Below are 9,664 nucleotides of genomic sequence, written 5' to 3'. Positions count from 1 at the left end.
GAAAAAGAAATTTCCAACTCCTTCCCTGGCCTTTCCCTATCTCACCATTGCCCACTTCCCACACCCCCCACTCCCCCACCCTCTCCCATGCGGAGTTACTGGCGATGGGAAAGATGCAGTCCTTGCTTGAATTCCCTTTAGGTTGTATCATTGTTTGGAAGTTATTGGTTCTCATCCAGAAGCAGAAATGAACAAAGCAAGGAGTTACTGTTTTAGCTCAGTTACTGTTTTAGCTTTAGTTACTGTTTTAGCTCATAAGGTAGCAAGGGCCACCTGGGTGGCTAAGTTAAGCATCTGACTCTTGATCTCAGCTCAGGTCTTAATCTCAGGGTCCAGAGTTCAAGCCCATGCCCAACAAGTGTTAACAAATATTTATCAGGCACTTCTGTTGTTCCCAGTACTGTATTGTCCATTATATTATCTCATTTAACTTAATTCTTGCCCTTTCAGGTAATAATTGATGTTTTCATTTTATAAATGAGGAAGCAAATGTTTCAAAGTGCTACAAAGGTGACTTGTGTTGAGTGGTAGAACCAGATTTTTGGATACAAGCTCTACTGTTCTTTGCATTTCATCATGTTTCCTTTTGTCTGCTTCTTAACTATATGCTAATAGAATCCTATATGCAGGGGCACCTGGGTGGCTCAGTGGGTTAAAGCCTCTGCCTTTGGCTCAGGTCATGATCCTGGCGTCCGGGGATCCAGCCCCGCATGGGGCTCTCTGCTCAGTGGGGAATCTGCTTCCCCCTCTCTCTCTGCCTGCCTCTCTGCCTACTTGTGATCTTAAACTGTCAAATAAATAAAATCTTAAAAAAAAAAAAAAGAATCCCATATGCAAGAACTGGAATGTGTACAAGATGGCGGCTCTTAAAGAACCTACAGAATTCCGAAATCCCATTACGGCAAATACCATTCTGACACAACCCCATTCTAGAGCTGGCACTGGCTCCTGGCTTTCATCTAGTAAATACTCAAGTGATACTTCATGAAAAGTTAATAGAAATTTCTTAGTGGAAATTTGGCATTTAGGACATCTTTAAGATTGGGTCCAAGTGTCAGGCAAAGAAATAGGAAGCCTGATAGTAAGATGCTGGTTGCATGCTCCTTTATGCTATAGATTCTAAAAGTTATCCTCACTTAATTGGTTGTAAACAAAATTGAAAGTACCATGAAAATACTATGAAAATAGTACCTTTAAAAAGGTACCTGGAATCATAATGTCAACTCAAGAAAAACTGGGGGGTAGTAAATAACCATTTATGTGTCCTACAAAAGTAGCAAATGAATATGTTTCTTAGCATTGACTATGTGTAATTACCATTATGAATTTTTACATATTATTTCATCTTCACAACAACTCAATGAGGTAAATGCTATTTTCATTTTATAGTCAGAGAAATTCGGGCTCAGAGAAGTTAAGTAACATGACCAAGGTCACAGAGCTGAAAGAGTGGCAGGACTAGAATTTAAACTCACTCACACAGGATGATTCCAGAGCCTACATGTTTAATCACACTTAGAGTTGCCAGATAAAATACAGAATGTCCTGAATTTCAGATAAACAAACTCCAAATATTTCATGGAGCATATTTATACTAAAAGCATATCTGTTGTTTATCTGAAATTCAAATTTAGCTGGACATCTTGTCTTTTTGCTCAGTAAATCTAGTGAACGTAAGCACACTCTTCTGCCTTCTATAAATTTCTATCTATATCCAGGTTGCTTAATTCAGAGTTTTACATACGCTTGAATTTTATTACAGAATAAATAACACTAACTCATATCCACAAAGCTGTGGCAAGACCTCTTGGATTCCTTTTCCCTCCATTTACTGACGGCTGGGGACAGCCTTCTCCTTGATAGGGCAGTTCAGCGCAAGCTTTCATCTTCTGATAAGAAAAAACTTTGCTTACTGTTGGCGCATTCTGGCCTCCTGCCTACATTGGGCTTTCCTCCAGTGGCCAGCAGTGTCCTCTCTGGGCTCATCCTTATCCAACTTCCCTGCGGCAGAAATCCTTGATTCTTTCTAGGAGTTACAGTGCCGCGTGGCTGTGTAGCTGCTCCCTTCCAGATGACAGTGTTCCCAGAAGGTAATGGAAAAGGAGCTGGCTACAGTTTAGCAGAAAGGGTCCCTGCATATAAAGTCTGTGGTATAATACATGCAAATAGGTAATGCACACATCCCCAAATAAACAACTCTTGCTTATCTATGTGTTCACTTTCCTCTCCAGAGTAGTTTCCTGCAATGCACGACATGCACCTGACTGACTCCTGTTACCACCCAAACCACCTGAGCTGCAGAAATAGAAATTGCTTTAATGGCCACTTAGGAGACACAGGGATTGTTCTACAGATCAAAAATGCATTAAAAAACAAATATAAAGGGCTTTGGAATTAGCTCATTTTTTAAATCTTTTAATAATGTGAATAATTGAAAAGTGACCCACGTATTTACAAGCTTGGATAGTTACAGGAATCACCCTGATCATCCAGGTTTTTTAAATCTTTCAAATGGTGTGAATTTTTATGAGCCCAGGATGAAAAACTGATAGATAATATTTATTATAACATCTTGTTATTATGTCAACAGGCTCCGTGACAGCACTGTACGTGCCCAATCAGATAATTTTTACCAAAACCCTGTGAAATTCTGTACTTTTATTATATTACAGATAAGAACACAGAGGCTGCAAGAGGTTAAGCAATTTGCCCAAGGTTGCACAGTTGGTCAATGACAGAACCTGCATTTAAACCCATGAAGTCTCACTCCAGAGACCATATGCTTAATTACTGAGCAATAATGCCTCCATGACATAAGATCAGTAACTATAGCTTCAGTGGTGGAAAAGCAGTTTTGGTTTTGTTTTTAATTTCAAATCTGTTGTTAACTCTTTCATTCCAGAGGTTCTCTTTTGAAAAAGTAAAGGATATCCAGGAGGAGAAGAAGGTGGGGTGCAAGTAGCCAAGCTGGTTAGGATTAAATTAGATGACTACATCCATAGAAACATACAACCTACTAAGACTAAATCGTGAAGAAATAGCAAATCTGAACAGACCAATTACTAGTAAGGAGCAGTCTCAAAAACAGTTATCAAAAACCTCCCAATGAACAAAAGTCCAAGACCAGAGGGCTACCCTAGTGAACTCTACCAAACATCCAAAGAATTAATACCAACCCTTCTCAAACTCTTCCAAAAAAAACAGAAGAGGGAGGAACACTTCCAAACTCATTTTACCAGGATGGCATTACCCTGATACCGAGATCAGACAAGGAAGCCACAGGAAAAGAAAACGACAGGCCAATATTCCTGATGAATATAGATGTAAAAATTCTCAACAAAACATCAGCAAACTGAATTCAACAACACATTAAAAGGATCACACGCCATGATCAAGTAGGATTTGTTCTAGGGACACAAGGCTGGTTCAACATCTGCAAATCCGTCAGCATAATACACCACATTGACAAAATCAATAGATGCAGGAAAAGTCCTTGACAGTATTCAACACCCATTTATGATAAAAACAAAGAGGATAGAGAGGGAAAGGACCTTAACATAAAGGCTACATAGGACAATTCCACAGCTAGTATCATACCCAGTGGTGAAAATCTGAAAGCTCTTCCTCGAAAATCAGTAAGAAAACAAGGATGCCCACTTTCATCAATTTTATTTAATACAGTTTGGAAGTCCTAGGTAGAGCAATTAGGCAAGAAATGGAAAAAAGGTATCCAAGTTGAAAAGGAAGAAGTAAAATTATCAGTATTTGCAGATGACATGATATTACGTATAGAAAACCCTAAAGAGTCCAATCAAAAAATAATTAGGATAAATGAATCCAGTAATGTTGCAGGATACAAAATCAATACACACCCACAAACATCTCTATACTAATAATAAACTATAAGAAAGAGAATTTAAGAAAAAAGTCCCATTTACAATTTCACCCCTCCTCCAAATAGGAGAAAACATAGAAGGTGAGCTCCTTCACAGAGGTCTGGTGATGATTTTTCTAAATCTGACACCAAAGATAAAAGCAATAAAAGCAAAAATAAACAAGTGGGATTACATTGAACTAAAATATTTCTGCACAGAAAGGGAAACCATCAACAAAATAAGAAGGCAAACTACTTACTCAGAGAAAAGATTTGCAAATCCTACATCTGAAAGGGGTTATTATCCAGACTATATAAAGAACTCAAGCAACTCAATAGCAAAACAACAACAACAAACCAAACAATCTGATTCAAAAATGGACAGCAGATCTAAATAGACATTGTTCCAAAGAACAATGACAAGACAGACAGATGGCCAACAGGTACATGAAAGATGTTCAACATCACTCATCATCAGGAAAATACATGCTAGAACCACAATGAGATATCATCTCACACCTGTCAGAATGGCTATCAGAACAAAAACAATAAGAAACAACAAGTGTTGATGAGGATGTGGAGAAAAGGGAACCCTGTGCCCTGTCGGTGGGAATGTCTACTGGTGCAGCCACTATGCGAAACAGTATGGAGATTCCTCAAAAACGAAAAACAGATATGATCCAGTAATTCCAGGACTGGGTATTAATCCAAAGTCAATGGACACCTGCCTTAGAAGGATACCTACAACCCCATGGTCACTACAGCATTATTCACAATAGCCAAGATATGGAAGCAACTTAAATGTCCCTGGATGGATTAATGGATAAAGAAATTTACACACACACACTCATGAAATAAGTCAGAGAAATACAAATACTATAAAATCTCTCATATTTGGAATCTAAAAAAACAAAACAAAACCCAAGCTCATAGATACAGAGAACAAATTGGTGATTGCCAGAGGTGGGGGTATGAGAGTAGAAGCATGTGAAGAGGGTCAGAAGGTTAAAAAGCAAACTGGATGCTGTATGACTAGTACCCAACTCACAGCACACGTGACTCACCACACAAGTCAGTCAGGCAACACCTGTACTGGTTTCTGCCCTGCACAACTGGACAAGTCTACTGATCGATCGCTCGCTCGGTTGTATGTCACAGCGATCTCAAACTGCCACAAAGGATTCTAAATGCTTACTCTTGTTTTTTCTGTACTTAATGTCAACTGCTGCTATGATCTGAATGTTTGTATCCCCCTACAATTCATATGTTGAAATCCTCGGCCCCAAAGATGATGGTATTAGGAGGTGGGGACTTGGGAGGGGCTTAGGTCAAAAGGATAGAGTTCTCATGAATGGGACTGGTGCCCGTATAAAAAAGGTTCCAGAGAGATCTCTAGCCCCTTCCACCAGGTGAGGACACAGCAAGAAGGCGCCACTGTAAACCAGAAAGCAGGCCCTAACCAGAATATGACCTTGCTGACGCTTTGATCTCAAGCCTTTCAGCCTCTGGAACTTGAGAAAAAAATTTCTGTTGTGGACAAGCTACCCAGTCTGTAGTATCTTGTGACAACAGCCCGAATGAATTAAGACAATTGGTAATAAAAAATCTTATGGACCAGTTTGTGAACCATACTTAAATAGCACTAATAAAGAAAAGATCAGCTTAGCATATAATTAATTAAAATATGCAAATATGCTAATGAATTGGATGGTTGGCTTATATTCTCTTCCTAGCCCTCCCGCTACAACACACACACACACATATTCCTGAAATATTTATTGAAAAGCTACAATATGTCTCGTATATTTCAGGTTCTGAGAATATAGTAATGAACAAAACAGATCAAGTCTGTGCCCTCAAGGAACTTATATTCTAATCCAATCAATGTTTTGTTTTGTCTTTTTCCCAACCAATGTTTGACACACAAAGTTCTGGGTTCCACTTTGAGATCTTGCCAGTTAATAGCTCTGTGCTTCTGTGCAATTCATTTAATTCCTTTGAGCAAGTTTTCCCCTCTGCGAAATGAGACTTATAGCTACTTTAATGATACTGTTGGTAGGATTAAATTAGGTTCTGTGGAGTCATTCTGGAAACTGTAAAATGGTAAACCAATGCCAGGTCCTTTGTATCTTTTGCAACAGCATAAAGAAGCAAGCACTCAGTTAAGATTTGTGACTAAAAGTGTGTAAGGGCCTCTACGTGTGAGGTATATTTTTTTGTGTAAAATATGCCAGCTCTTCAAATCCTTAAAACCACTGCACCAACAGGAAAAGTGTATTAGGTATTATGGGGCATAGATACATAATCCTACTCTTCAGTTACACGTTTCCAGGAATCCTGGTCTAAAAACACATTTTCCAAACACTGATTGGATGGAAGCTTCTTTTTATGCATTTGTATCACAACCTGAATGCTTCCAAAGGCCCTGTTCATAAATTGACTGTCGGAGTAGCGAGCTATGTTAGTCCTGCTAGTTCTAAGCATGCCTGAGCTCTCTAGGATTATGTGATAGAACCGGTTGGAAAAGTGCTCTAAGTTTGGGAAGCCTTTGGAAGAACTTCTCAGCAAACCTAGCATGAAAAGAAGTATAGCTTGTCTGTTTCTTCAAGTTTGAATTTCATGGTAGGAAATGTCATGGATATATTGTTGTTTGAATTTTAAAGTAAGTTCATTAAGCACAATGATGAAAACTATCAAAAGAATATGCTCCTAGGGTGCCTGGGTGGCTAAGCCATTAAGGGTCTGCCTTTGGCTCAGGTCATGATCCCAGGGTCCTGGGATCGAGCCCCACAGCCAGCTCCCTGCTCTGCGGGAAGCCTGCTTCTCCCTCTCCCTCTGCTGCTCCTGCTTGTGTTCCCTCTCTCACTCTATCTCTCTGTGTCAAATAAATAAAATAAAATCTTAAAAAAAATGCTCCTGAAAATGATTTTTTCTTAGAAAAAAAGAAAGGCAAATCAGCACCCTCTCAGCACAGCATAGCCACAGACACTGCGGCAGTCCAACTCTGTGGACGGGAAGATCCATTCACCAGTCCAGTCACTCTCCGGGTCAGCGGGATTGTAGGTGAGATCGTTGTCACGAGCAACTCCAGGGACATCCATCTCCCGGAGCAAAGACTCCTCTACCTCCATGCTGTTTCTAGCATCCTCCAAGAACTGCCTATCAGTTGTGTCATGATTATGATCTGTTTCAAAAGCTGTTCCCCACTTCACCTTTTCCCTGTTGATTCTTCTTCTTTCATTCATTGCTTCTAAATTTCTAAGAGTGCTGCCCCAAACCTGGCGTTCCGACTTAAGACATTCTCAATTGTAACAGGAGTGCCAGGAAATAATTACTTTTCGGCTTCTTCTGCTTCTTGCCCTTTTTTGTTTCTCCCAGGATATAAGGACATTCTCTTTGAGAGTTGGTGATGGTACTCAGAGATAGAGGCATAAATGCTCTTCAGATTCCATGAAAGTGTACAACTCAATCCACTGGCTGGTTGAGGAGTATCTCATAGGTACGAGCTGCAAGGCTGACCGGAGCACTAATGTAATTAACATACAGTAATCTACAAGAAGGGATATTTAGTAATGGGTATAAAATGGCTGCACGAAACATAGGGCAAGACAGCGTGTCAGTGTCACAGGTGAGGTGAAAAAAGAAACTATGGGATTTTAGAGGAGAAGGAAAATCAGAAAAGGTTCCAGGATTTCAACAGAGTTGGGGACTGCAAGAGGGGATGTGGGGAAGGCATTGCTCCAGGTAGAGACAATATAGGCCAGGGTGTTGGCTCCTTTGTGAGAAGTCTGTAGGAACTACAGCTAGTAGTTCAAGTTTGCTTGAGAACCAGCTCTTTCTAAATAAGGGTGTCCAGCAAGATGAGTCCAGAAAAGTGGGATGGAGCCACATTCCTGGGCAAACGCCAGTTTGAAATTGATGGAGAAATGGGGATAATTTTAAAAATAGGGTGGAGTCCTGATTTGGCCACTGCTTTAGAGAGGTGGTTCTGGCAAGAACACAGGATGGATGTAGGGGAAAGGAACTAAGCAGGAGGCCAAAGAGGAGACTACAGGAAAGTCTGGACTGGGGGTAATCAGTCATGGCAGCAGAGGGAGAGAGGAGCGGGAGGTGGAAGAGATGTCGTATAGGAAGGACCTTTACCCACCCGTCTGTCCGATACAGGAGCCCCCAGCCATATGTGCCTATTTCAGTCTAATTTAAATTTGTTCAAGTTAAATAAGATTGAAGATCCAGGGGTACCTGGGTGGCTCAGTGGGTTAAAGCCTCTGCCTTCAGCTCAGGCCATGATCCCAGGGTCCTGGGATTGAGCCCTGTATCGGGCTCTCTGCTCAGCGGAGAGTCTGCCTCCCCCTCTCTCTCTGCCTGCCTCTCTGCCTACTTGTGATCTCTGTCAAATAAATAATTAAAATCTTAAAAAAAAAAAAAAGATTGAAGATCCAGTTCCTCAGTTGTGTTAGCCCCATTTCAAGGGCTCCGTAGCCATGGGGCTAGTGCACCAGACTACGTAAAGAACATGGCAGAATGTTCCATAGGATGGTGCAGACTGTTACACTTTGGGGACTGACGGGGCACAGGGAAGGGGAAGATTGCAGGCAGCTGAGGCTTGGTAGCTGAGTAACTGAGAAAGGTAGTGTCATGAAGAGAAAAGGGGAAATCAGGAGAAGGATTTAGGAGCAAAGATGTCATTTAGTTTCTGTCGAACACCAGGTAGAATAAAGTGTGGACACAAATGCATGGGTGTTCTCAGTGGGAGGAAAAAAAGAAAGGTAAAGTAAAGGCCTCAGTGGGCTCCCCTAAGGCTTGTAGAGAGGCCCTGGCAGGGTCCAGTTGGCTTATCCCCTGCTGCGTTTAGTTTCTCTCCAGCTCGTGCAGCTCCCTTAACCTCCCCCAGATCAACGGCTCAAGAATGCTGTGACAAGGGCAAGAGCCCAAAGGCCCCGCTGGTTCCTCAGTTCCATGGCTCCTCCCTGAACCCATTTTTCTCATAGATGCCTTGGCTTCCTCTTTCCCAACCACCTCACTCACCCTTCCCCATGCTTGATCCTTGGAAAGTCCCCTTTCCCCACTTATTTGACTTCTTCCTCCTGAACTATTCTTTTTCACAGGCAACACCAAACCATTGACCCCACCGTTTTTTACTTGCCTCTCTCCCCTCCCAGTTGAGATTCCAAGGTCTGCCACTATAACCACTCCCTGGTGAAGACTCCCTTACCCCCTCATTGACTTTCATCAGCAAACCCAGCCCTGGTCAAGTCCAACCCTTCTACAGTCCTCCAAGAAATAGCATGTGGCTGGAGAAGAGCACACAACCTTGCTGAATGGTCTCACTTTTAACATAGGACCACCAGCTCAAGAAGGCCCTCAGTGCTGTCCATACTATACTTCTCTAGTAACTCTTCCACTTTTCAGGGGAATTCTTGCTCAACTGCTTCTAGCTCCTTAAATAGCCAACAGCCCCTCCCCATTTACAGTCCTTCATGCATAGAGTACAGGAAAGCATGCAGCCCAGCTCTGTCTCCTCAGACCCAGTGAGGTAGTCAGCACATACAGTACTCTGTACAACCTGGGAAAATGTGCACAGTGTGTGTATGTGTAGGAGGGTGGGGAGGATGGCTAAAAGGCACCACTCCTCCAGGTGGAGTAATTACAAAAGGTGCCCCCCCTTCCTCCAGGTGGATGTAGCTCACAGCTGGGTGGGGAGAACAGGGGATGGATTTTAGCTCCCACCTGTCTGTCCCCTTCTGCTCCACAGTGGCCTGAGCATGCCATCACCAAATGTTCCACCTG

This window comes from Lontra canadensis, unplaced genomic scaffold (assembly GCF_010015895.1).
Source record: "Lontra canadensis isolate GAN:19392208 unplaced genomic scaffold, GSC_riverotter_1.0 scaffold75, whole genome shotgun sequence".
Lineage (NCBI taxonomy): Eukaryota > Metazoa > Chordata > Mammalia > Carnivora > Mustelidae > Lontra > Lontra canadensis.
The sequence above is the reverse complement of the archived record's forward strand: the minus strand, read 5'-3'. Positions refer to the sequence as shown.